The following is a 12,024-nucleotide window of genomic DNA, read 5'->3' on the forward strand; positions in this document are numbered from 1 at the left end:
GGGCCGGGGCTGGGGCTGGGGCTGGGGCTCGCCCCTGCCCTGTGCCGCCTTGCCGGGTTGTGTGGGGCCACGGCCGAGCTGGGGCAGGCTCGGCAAAGGTGGTGCCGGAGGGGCTGGAGAAGAGGGGGAACGAGGCAACCGTGAGGGGGGTCTTGAGGAGGGGTGTAGACCCAAGAAAATGGCAGTGAGCGCAGTCTTATCTAGTGAGAGCAAGAGCCTGGTCTTCAGGAGCATCCTGCCACATGGAGGAGGAGGTGTGAGAAAAAAATCAGGCCCTTACACTAGCTCTTTCAGTGTGTTGCTCCAGCAGGACTGTGGATCCTACTTGTACCAACCAAGCCTTAAGGAGTTGCAAAACTCTTGCTAGTTTGTTTTGCTAAGAATTGTCTTCCAGCTCCCAGTTGGATTGGGAGCTTGGAGTGAGATGTGGCATGGCTTGGCCAGATGCTTCATGTGCTAACTCCAGACCTGGATGGTGAAATTGGCTTGCATGCGGCAGGAACAGGGTGATCCAGCATTGCTGTGAACAAGGGACTGTAGAAACGCACACTTGAGGAAGAAGACTTGTGAGTGTTGCCTGCCCTGTCCAGGCTCCAGCTGGTGGTTGGTGTCTGATGTTTTCAAAAGAAAGCTTCTCCACTCGGGAGAAGTGGCTGGCTGGGCACTATGGCAGAGAATTGCGAGCTTTTTGACCAAGTAGAGGAAGGCCCTGAGTCTATAGGTATTATTAAAATGAATCAAACTATGTGGACATGTTGCAGGCATACTTTATCTCATAGCCATATGAGCAGGGATTAGGAAACCGGGGCATTCACAGACTCCAAAGAGGGAAAGTACTGTTAAATCCATGTTGATGATTCACAAGAACTTCGTGAAATAACACTTCTTAAAACTTTAGTCTTATTTTGAATTCTGATATGATGATGAGTCTGTTTCATCCCCTGGTAAGTCACCCAAATATTGAGGAACTCGTATCTGTTGTTACTGTTGTTTTTTAACTTCCCAGTCATGGGATTGTGTTGTACCTCTGCTGGCAAGGTTGGCAAGTGCGTAGTAAATATACACGCTTTGTGTCTTTGTGTGCCTTAGTACACAACCATGAACTAGCAATTTCTTTGTCTATCTCCAGTGTTTTTGTAGCCCTTCTGAAGGTAAGCATAATAGTGTACTCATAAATGCAAAATTATTTATCTGTTTCTACTGATAGTCCTATTAATGTATTATGCACACACTGCTCTGCATTGTACTGAGAGCTTGAGGCAGTTATTATTTAAAATGTTTTCTAAAGTTGCTGCATTCTGAAGTGAGCGCCTCTTGTCTGGGAATGTGACCTACCTTTGCAGACTTCTGCACAGAAGTCATCTTGTAGGATCAAGATCATTTTATCAGTGATTAATATCACTTCGTAAGAGTAAAGTGCCTTGTTACTGGATACTTCCGCAACAATCTCATATCCAGGTTTAGTAAGCAAATACTTTATATCATTTTTAGTGTCAATTAAAAACTAATTGCAAAGTCCTGAACCAGGAATTGTTCTGAAGCACACTGTTCAAAATAATCTTTGTGTGGATTTCTTTCTAGATTTCTTGAGACCAGCCAGGGGGACAACTTTTTAATCTGTAATGTATGCCTTCATTTGGCAAACTTTTTGGTCAACGCATTCTTTAAGGATAAATTACCTGTTTAAGAGAAACTCAAATGTATTAACATGAGTCACCTTTATCAGCCAGACCAGGAAGCTGTCAAAAAGCAGAGAGATTAATTTGTCTGTATATATTTTTTTGAAAACTATGCTGAATGTGTTAGTACTGTTTTAGAATTAATTTGCTGTCAGGGTCCCAAATTCATTGCCAGTAACTGCAACATTACCCTGAAAATGCAAGCATCCTTAATTTAAAAAAATGCTGTTAAGTGTAAACAATAATTTTCTTTATTTTGCTGTTTTGTTGTTTTGGTATTTTAATAAGTAGCTCTTCTAGCATCAACATTTTTAACAGCTTTTTTATTCTTGCATTGCAGCAGTTACTGTCTCTTTTTAACTGAACATCTCTGTAGTTTCCTTTTTTTTTTCTTTTTTTTTTTTTACTTGTTTTGAATAGTCAGGCTGTACTGGCATTTGCCCCATCCACTGGAGTTTTCCCAATTCCTATACTATATCTAAGACTGATGTTTTGAGAAATCCTCTGTCAGAACCTTGAGTTAAAACCTATAGAATTACGCTGGCACATTGAGGTGAATGTCTTTATCTTGGTACTTGCTGCTTCATTTCTTCCTCCTACATGCTAGCGATGGGGAAAGTTTTGCTTCTTTTAAGTGTCATATAGAATAACTGGATCCTCTTGCTTCATTCTGCAAAGAGGCAAAAAATATGTTACACTTTTCACTTTATTGTTTTCTTTCCCTTTTTTCTTTTTTCTTTCATCTTTCTGGTATCGACTATCAGTGGACCTAAATTTCATATTGGATTTTCATTAACATGGATTTTAAAGTGCTGCCTCTTTTTTTTTCTTTTTCTTTTTTTTTATTTCTCTCTCCAGTTCGTCTTTTATATACAATGATCCATCATTGTTTCTGGAGAATTTTTGTTCTGCCCTGCTTGTTTTCTTGTTCTGTGTTGTTTATTATTGGCTTCTCCCTGCCTCATGTTTTTGAACATATATCAAGCTATTATCCAAAAATGCTGCATCTGATAATTGTTCATTTACAAGCAGCATTCTGAATCTGCTACCCTGCAATTTCTTTAGCCTTTGAAAAATCAACCCTTTTTAATTTTTACATTTTATAGATACAATTAATTGTTGCCATATTCTTTTTCCAGAATATGTGCTGGCTTGGTAATGTTGGCATCTATTCGTTTTTTAACGAAGAACAACATTAAGAATGGGTTTTAATTTGAGCAGTTCTGTGGCTCATTATGAACTTTCTGTTAGGAAACTACTGTGTGTTTCCTTTTAAAAAGAAAAAATCTAAAGAAGTTTTGTTACTGCCTGTGTAAGATACCGAGCAGATGTTTCCCATATGGTGAAGGTATCTATTATAATATATATTTACTTTCTGTACACCATGGGCAGAACCTTGCTCTGTTATTAGAGTGGGAATTCTCCACAGGATGTTTGCCCATAGCCATCTTTTGGTTTAGTAGTTGGAACCTTAACCATCTACTAACGCTTAAAGACCAAGCAGTGAGGTCCATCTCATTGTGAATAGTAACACGAGGTCTTTGTTAAGAGTGCTATGTGTTATCCCTTTCCCCCTACTCTGCCTGGAATGGTAGCCTTTTAAAGTCATAAGACAAGCTCGTCTCCCCTCTCTGCAAGCTTATCCATCTGATTTAGTATGAATCTAAAATATAATGATTCTTGGAATCAGTACCTTTGATGACAAAACCAGCAAACTTTAAGGACTGGATGCAAAGAAAAAGATCAACAGGAACCTCCTCTTTCTGTCTGCAGGCAGATTTTCTAGTAGATGATTTTTCAGTAAACCACTGAGTACTGCAAAAAAACCCTATATTCCATAAGAATATGATGTCTCTTTTCTCCTTGAGTGTACTCATTACTGACCTCCTATCATTTGAAATCTTGTTATGAACAGAAGCGTGACTTAAGCCTTTAGTTATTGCAGACCAGCAGACAATGCTGAATGACCCTCATCTTAAGAAATCGCTGAACTTTCTCAGATGCTTTGCTAAATGGGAAGTACAGCACTTGAGAGTTAGCCCTGAAGTAAGGGCTTGATAACAGAAAGATGAGGTCTCTTTGCTCTGTATATGCTAGAAACAAGCTGTCAACAAAGTAATTTATGTTATGCAGAAGTGGGTGATGGTGTCTACCTAATAGAGAAGCAGCAAGGATGCTTGCATGCATTGACCGTATCTCTGGGAAGAAAGAGAGGCAGTATTTTTAGACTGAAAGCCACAGATACCAGGCATTAGTGTGAAGCTTTTTTTGCACAAAATAAAAGCAATTTTATACAGGAACAGTGAGACTAGGAGCTAAATGAAGATTTAAAAAATTCTTCAGAATTGTCCCATGTAGAAAATAAAACTGCAGGCAGTGTAGTGCATTCATCAACAAGTTAAGAGAGAGTGAAAAGGTGAGTGTGGCTTGGTTAGTGATGTTACAGGTAGAGTGATTCAGCCTTTTTGTGCTCTTGCCATAGCTGCAAAGGATCTTTCTGTTCTGGATGTACTAAGAAAGCAAACATGATTTCAGAGTTAAATGTCTGACTTGTGCCTATGGAAGGGTGATGCTAAATAGAAAGAAATGTAGCTTTTACTGCTCTGCCTGAAACTTCATCAAGACTTCTTGCCTGAAGTGCCACGGTATTTGTCTAGAGTCTTAAGTGAAAGAGTGGCCTCTACAGTTGTATGAGTTTTGGTTCTGTGAAATCCTGTTTCTGTAGCTGATCGTCCTTTTACCTCATGAGGGATGTACAGGAATCTGTTTTGAAGCTTGGAATATTTCTTCAACCATTTGACCACAGCATTTAGAGGTGACTGTAGTTGCTCTAAATGTCGGCAGGATGAAATTTGACTAAAAAGAAGACAAGCTAGAGAGAGACTGATTGGAGTACTGAAGAATAAAGCTAAAAGTTTGCCTGAGAAAAATAAATATTCCTCTGACAATCCAGGAAACTCTGTCAAATCATTTGTTAGTATAGTGGAACATTCTGAAGTCTGTTTCTGTTGTTTTGCTATGTATGAACTTCTCTAACCAGCATCTGGCATGATAGGGCAGCCCCAAAATGCACTGTCTGATATCTGTCTCTGCAGCTCCGTCTTCACTCAGAGCCAACGTTAGACTTGGGACAGGGCCCAGACAGAGACTGAAACATGGCTCCTCCTTACTTCTGTACTGTAGTTGAACCACTCTTAATATAACCCTAATATCTTGTCCCTGAAACCTTTTCTTCATGTTACACCAGGAGAGGAGAAGGAGAAAATGTATATTCCGGAACATAATTGTCAGACTCTGGCAGCCACTGAAGGAATCGTTATTGCCTGTACCCCACTGCCTGCTCTGAAGGACAGTGTCCCCACTTCAGAACTGGAAGGGATGCTTCAACTTCTTTAGCCCAAAGGCTAGTAAGTCAGGGTATAGTAAATATTTGTCACTGGTTGAAGACAATATACAGCAAGGTAACTAGTGTTGCTGAGCTGGAGGCACGTGCTTGTCTTGCTGACTCTGCCTCAGGGACTGTAATCTCTGACAGAAGGTGAGAGTCATTCTCAGAGAGCTGAGGCTCTTAAATAAACTTCGAGAAACCTTCTTGCCACAATTTGTATTTGCCCCTGGGCAACAGTGGGGAAGGGGTTAAGGGTTAGTTCTCTGAAGCTTACCTCACCAGGCAGAGTCTGTTGTTTTTCTGAGGAATGCTTAATACTTTTTCTTTCTTGTTCCTTCCAACTGGCTCAAATGTATTTGCTTTAAATCTCAGGAGATGTATATACTACAGAATACAGAAATGTGAAGAGAAGCAAACCATCTTCAGAATGGGAAAATGATGGCTAAGAGGCTAGGGCTGACTGCGGTGGATATTGTGCTGCTTTAATACAACAGCAGAGCTTTCAGGACCTGATCCTTTATCTCTGTGTGGTACTGCACATCTAGAGCGACTACAGGTGTCTTCAGCAAAGCTCTGCATTGTGCCATCAACCTAAATATTCTGATAACAAGACCTTGTAATATACGACTATTGTAATCCTTTCCTGTCCAAGTGCATGAGTTTTAAAGGACAGTAACAAGCCTGATGCTATCCATCAAGTCTATATGTTACAATACATCTCAGGTGCTGTGGGACGTGTTACATTCAAGAAGTTTATTTTGCTTTAATGATATTAGTTGGGGTCAATTTCCAACATGAAGTATTGCAAAAAAGCTTAATTGCATTCAGAGGTTTGCAGGCTTTTGCTCATCAGTGGAGAACACTCTTTTCTACCTGGTCGCCTGTGAAAAATGGCTTTGCCTCAACCCCGTTGCTTTTTCTGCGTGTAACCTGAAAGGCTTCACTTTGGTTGAGCTTGGATGTATTCTGTGAAATATCTCCTCTAATGTTGGCCAAACAAGCTTAGAAACATGCAAAGAAATAACCATAAATAGGTTAGGTGGAATTCAGTAACATTCCTTTGGTATATTGCCGCGGGCCAAATGCAAGATCAGAGCTGTATTCAGAGAATGATGAAGATGTTAAAAGCAAAAAGAAGTACCTTGATTCTCTAATGGAGAGAGATTCTGTTTTATTACTTCTCCTTTTGGAACTAACATCTCTTTTTAGTTGTGATGGGTCATATGGAAAAAAATACTGACAATCCAAACCTAGTCTGAGTCCTACCTTTTCATGAAGCTTTGAATGAAGTAGTTTGCATCTCTAAAAATCTGGTGCTAGCCATGCAAATTTGGACTTCTTTCATCGCTCCAAAGTGAGATTATGTATGTGTGCATGCACTATCTATGTGAAGTAACTCATTTCCGTGCCATGACCTTTGGATAAAGGAAAAAAATAAAAAAAAAAAAGAGGAATGAGGTTCTTTTTTTCCTTTTCTTTCCTCTGCATGAAACTTACTTGCATGAAAAAAAACAGTAACAAAACCAAAAAATAACCCAACCTACAACTGTCCATTTTCTCTGCTTGTCTTTCTCTCCTCCTGAGCTTAAATATTAAATCTGAGAAGACTTCTCTGAATCTGACTGTGAACCTCGTGTCACTGGGTTTTGTAGCTAGGAACACATCAGATGGTTACTAGGTGTTGAATCAGCTAAGAAGGAATCTTCCCCCAGAATATAATACAAATTGTGTGTGTTTCTAGTTTAATTTACTCTGAAAGTAATATTTTGCACTGTATGATTAAAAGCCTTGTTGATTCTCACTTTTAAATGGGCTTAGTTAGAAGCTTTTATGCCCATTACAGCCATTAGGAAAGATTTAGAAAATTTGAACATGCAGGGTTATTCTGAAAAGATGAACTGCATGTACCTTGAGCTGCCTTTGATCCAAAGACCAATTATTGTCACACTTATGGCCTTGAAAACACTGCAGTTAAGGTGTTTTTTGTTTAGTTTTGTTTTTTTAAATATTGCTTAAATGTTTTTTGAAAGTGAAACTTTTCTGCAGCATTTTCTGGAATTCTTCATATAAGTAAGTATTGTTCTGATTACTGATAGGAGGGAAAAAACCATGCTGGCTATGCATACCTGTCAGCAAATTCTAAAGGTCACTTTTCTGTTTTGTTCAAGAATGATATGCAAATGTGTTTTTCAATATAGTTCCAAAGTTACTCTGAAGGAATCTGCTCTGCCATTTGGCCAAGAGATTTTGGCAAACAGATCTGTGGTCCTGCCTTGTTGCATTTCAAGTTGACTCTTGGTGACATCAGAGAGCTCCTGAAAAGCAGCTGTATGTGAGGCTGACAGGCTTGGGCCAACAGGGTGGGCATGTGATGTTCCTGATGTGGGAGCCTGGTTCCTGGCCACTGGTCTCCTTCACAGTGACTGCATGCTTGTTTAGACTTGCCATGCCATGCGTAGCATATTCTTCATAGGTTTATAAGTTGTTTCGGTGAGACCTGAGGTCACAAAATTAAGTTTATTTTATTTTTATTAAAAAAAAGGAAATATTTGCTTGTGTGGGTTAATTACACTGCTTTAATTTCCATCCTCCCATACAATAGGCAAATTATGATAGATACGTGGTTGCTTATTTTATGTTCTGCAGTCATGTTCTGCTTTTATCAGTGTAATCGTACATTGCTTTTTTTAATTGTCAAATTATATTTGCATGTTAACAAGTGTCAATGCACTCCCTAGATAAAAAGTGATGTTCCTGGTTTGCAGAACTAGAAGCTTGAGGTAGAGCTCTTCTGATGTTTAAACGATGCAGAGCTCGGGTGAGAACTCCAGACTTCTTGGCTTCCTGTATATTCTGCTCATAAGATGCCCTCTGTTTCAGACTCACTGGCTGTCCACGCTGCTGCAAACCTGTGTGTGCCGTTGGTCCCTGAGGCATCATTCTAATCTGACTCACACGGAGGAGCATCCCCCGTGGTGGTGGCTTGGCCTAGCTGCTGCCTCTTTTCACCCTGCGGTGATGTTAAGGTGGCTGCAATTAGTCAGTCAGGGTAGGTGTAGGGTCTTTCCTCGGAGGACCTCAACAAGATTTGTCACTTGCACGTGAAATCTGCAAACGCGGTAGGCTCTGTTTGCTTTGCACTTCAGCAGGGCTGTGAATTGCTGTAGCCTCAAGCTACCTTTGGACAGCAATGTGGGTGCCTGCCCTGAGCCAAGAGAGGGAGCGCAGCTGTTAATTTATCCTGCTCCAGGGTGTAGGCTTGCTATAAACAGCATAGCTCCCATCTCTGCTGCGGTCAGCGGGATTTAGCAGGCAGCTGATGGGCCAAACGTGCCCCACAGTATGATTTCACCTAGCCTGTCGTCTTTCTCTTAGGAGCGTTGCAAGTACCTTCACCTTTTCCTGGAAGGTTGGGTTGGCTATAGAGGCATGCCAGGAGCAAAAGCTGCATCACTGTAGTCTGCAAGGAGGGACCCAAAGCTGGATCAATTCTGACACTTAGAAGTATTGGATCACTGTGTCATGATAAACTGTGCTTGCTTTTTTTATCCTTTATAATACTCAGCCAGGCAAGGTAAATGATTCTGCTGTGGTGTTCAAGGTGGCAGAACTGAAAATTTTCAGCTGTTCTCTAGTAAAGCTTCTGAGCATTCAAACTTTGGTCCAAGTCAGTAGTTCAACAACAGTTATGCCTTGGAGCTCAAAGCCAAATGGGATTCACAACTTTAAAAAAATGTACCCCAGCTTTTCTTACATTGAAAGTGCATGATCCCAGCCTTGGTAAGCATGATCTTTCATGGACTGAAGCAAGCCCTGATGATAGGCACAAATCCAAAATAGCATGTTAAGACTATGTTCCTAACTTTCTGCTGATCTGCGATGATATAGCTAAGTCCGGTATTAAGGGAAGTACTCCAGTTTTTCATAGCTGAATTTGTGTGCATATAGTTGTGTCTACTGTAGTATATGCTGCTTTTATGCTTAAATTATTTTAAAAAAATTCTTCAGTATCTCTTTAAGGGAAAAAACAAATGGTATTTGTAAATGGAAGTATCTTGAAGTGCTTTTTAACCCTGTTTTACTCGGTTCTTTTTTGTTTCATTTTATCAAGTGATGGAAGGAAATGTCTAGACTCTGCTGTTAGTGTTTTTTCTTCTATTTAGGAAGAAATGCCTTCATGCACAGAACTGTAGGTCAGTCAGTGATGATCATTGGCCTCTCAACAATTTGAGAAACATTGTTCACATAATATTTAAAGCTTTTGAGGTCTAAGCCCAAAATACATTAGTTCTTGAAAACAAAACAAACTCCCATGTAAATCAGCATGATAACAAACTTTCTCTAAAAATCTTCAGTTTCCTACTGGTGGCAGCAGTGCTTTGGTTCCATGAATTGTTGTACTCCATTGCCTCCAGGCCTGTCAAGAACAGAGTTGTAGATTCAGGAAAGTGATTGTGGAGAAAATAACAGGGGAGTTACATTGTTTACATTTGGGATAGTGACTTATTTGCCAATTGATTGTTATACTGTTTCCTCTCTCCCTTTAAGTTTGTTACATAAATTTAGTAGCTAGTTCAGCCAGAAAGAATTGTATTGAATCAAGCATCTTTACCTTAGCAATCACAGAAAGGCTGCAGGTTTTGTCTAATGCAGAAGAATATCTGCCAATAATCATTTCACTAGTGTGAGACTAGGTACATTAACTCTACTGTTGCTGCCTTTCTGTCACAGGAGCTGAAGAAAGAACAAAGTTGGGTGTGGGTTTTTTTGGTTTTGGTTGTTGTTGTTTTTTTTTTTTTTTTTAATTCTGCTGATTTGTGTGTCTGTTGAGGGAATAGACTTCTTGTTAGTTTTGCCTTTTCTCTTGAGAGTGACAAGGTGAAACTGGAGTTGGGAATTGGTAAATGAAAACAGTACAAGGCTGTATGCTGACTGTGTGTTGCTTTCCAGCAGTGCTAGACCAGTCCTCTCTGCTGCTCTAATCTTAGTCAATAGTTAAAATTTGCAGGGGAAAAGCTAATGCTTACAATGGCATTACTGTTTGGCACTAGGCTATCTTACTTAGCAGAGCTTCTGTGTGCATAATCCTGTTTAACAGAGTAACTGTCCATTTTAATCAGCATCATCTCTGTCTTTTGTGGAACAGGGTTATTTGTTTCAGATACTTTTATTTGTAAATTGACACTCTTCGGTCTTTTTAAACCCAGTTTGAGAAAAGGACATGATTACCAAGCTCAAAGCCTGGCATTGTGCCTGTTGCTACTGCTGTTGTTTATGGTCCTTAAGACAACTGACAAATTATGGATTGTTGTCAGGTGCAGAAAGGTATCGGAACCAGAATGAAAAGAAGTCTGAAAATGGTTCAAATGAATATTTTTGTTTTCATGGTAATTAAGTTTTAAGGTTGATAAACCTAACTTTGTGATTATTATAACAGTTACAGAACAAAACTAGGTAAGTCTTCATATTGTCTTTGGAACACCAGAAATTGCCTTGATATTCTGGCTTGCAATTAAGGCACAAAAGAATGCTTGATTATTTTTAAATTTGTATTACTTTTTTTATCCTTTAATGCCTCTTCATGTTCTTTGTTTTGCAGTAATGATTGCCTCTGAGAAGATATAATACAACTTCTGAGAAGAATAACAAGTTAATTTCCTTAAGTCTTGGTATTTTGGACAATTTTAAAGATGCATATTCAGAATTTAGGATCTTAAACTTTCTTGCAGACTCCCACAGCAACACATTCACAAGGCACAGATTAGCAATGTACTGTTCATCCTTTTCCTTCAATATGTCTTCAAATCTGAATTTCCACTTTGCAGTCACTGAAAGTGGTGGCAGTTGCTATTCTATTGTGTCTTTAATCAATCTGTGGGGCCTCAGATCTGACTGTGGTAGTTGCTCAACCCTGACTTTGACTTGTGTTTCATCAAAGCTGATAAAGCTTTAAGGATTCATGAAAAATTAATGCTGCAATGTGTTGAATAGATCCCTTCTTCTGGAGCATATGCTGATATTCATGAACATACTTACTGTTGTCATACTCCCTGAACACTTTTCACAAATCCCTTGGAAAACATGCTTATTTAGTCTTGTCTTGCAAGCCTAATACTTAATTCCAACTAGTGAACAGCAGCCAAACTCTAGTTCCAAAGGAAAAAGCAGTAAACGCCCACTTTCAACAGCATTTGTTATCATCTGATAAGCCTGGGTGTCCCATAGTCATACTGCAGTCCAGAACACGGTAAAAAGGATGGTTCTAACGGTGCAGAGGCAGCCCTGTGACTGCCTGGCCACAAGTAAGAACCGTGCTGTAAAAGCACAGACCTGGTTTTCTGGCTTGGTCCATAACTATATAACAATCTGTCAGACCACTGACTCCAGGTATTCTGCAGCAGAATTTAGCGAATGTCACTAGTAACATTCTTTCTTTAGAAGCAGTGCAACATAGGAAAGTTTGTTCAGTCTTCTTTCCTATCTTGGAGGTTGCTAATAAGATAATAATGACATGTACTCAGTTACCAAACAGCATTCCAGTGATGTTGATTTTTTTATGTACAGTCTGTCACAGTTAATACCATTGCTGTGATTATAAGAACTTAATCTTTAAATGAAGGCTAGTTTAGTCAAGTGAAATCAGGCAGTATCAGAACGGATGGGAAGGTTCTGCTGATGTATGCTGAAGATACACAGCCAATGTGCGTCAAAATGCCTCGGGACTCTGCACAGTGTTTGGATGACCTGGTAACACAAATTTTGATTTTCTTAGAAACTGCTTGCCATCTGAAAACATCACTGCAGTAATTCATGTATTTCTTTTTTCCTTACTGCATCTGAAAGTGTGCTTTTGAAACCAGCACAGACTCTAGTGAACTAAAATTCAGTTTTGTCCCTGCTTCATGGTTCAAGCCTTACTTACAGGCACAAACCTGTAAGTTTTTCCAATCATTTGCA

General features: G+C 39.5%; 1 protein-coding gene across 2 annotated transcripts in view; it reads left to right on the top strand.

Annotated features, from left to right (window-relative positions):
* The window catches only part of MAP3K15 (mitogen-activated protein kinase kinase kinase 15), a 100,707-nt gene that overhangs the window by 13,574 nt on the left and 75,109 nt on the right, over positions 1-12,024 (top strand). The window lies entirely within an intron of this gene.

The sequence above is a fragment of the Falco punctatus genome (assembly GCF_963210335.1).
Source record: "Falco punctatus genome assembly, chromosome: 2".
Classification (NCBI taxonomy): Eukaryota; Metazoa; Chordata; class Aves; order Falconiformes; family Falconidae; genus Falco; species Falco punctatus.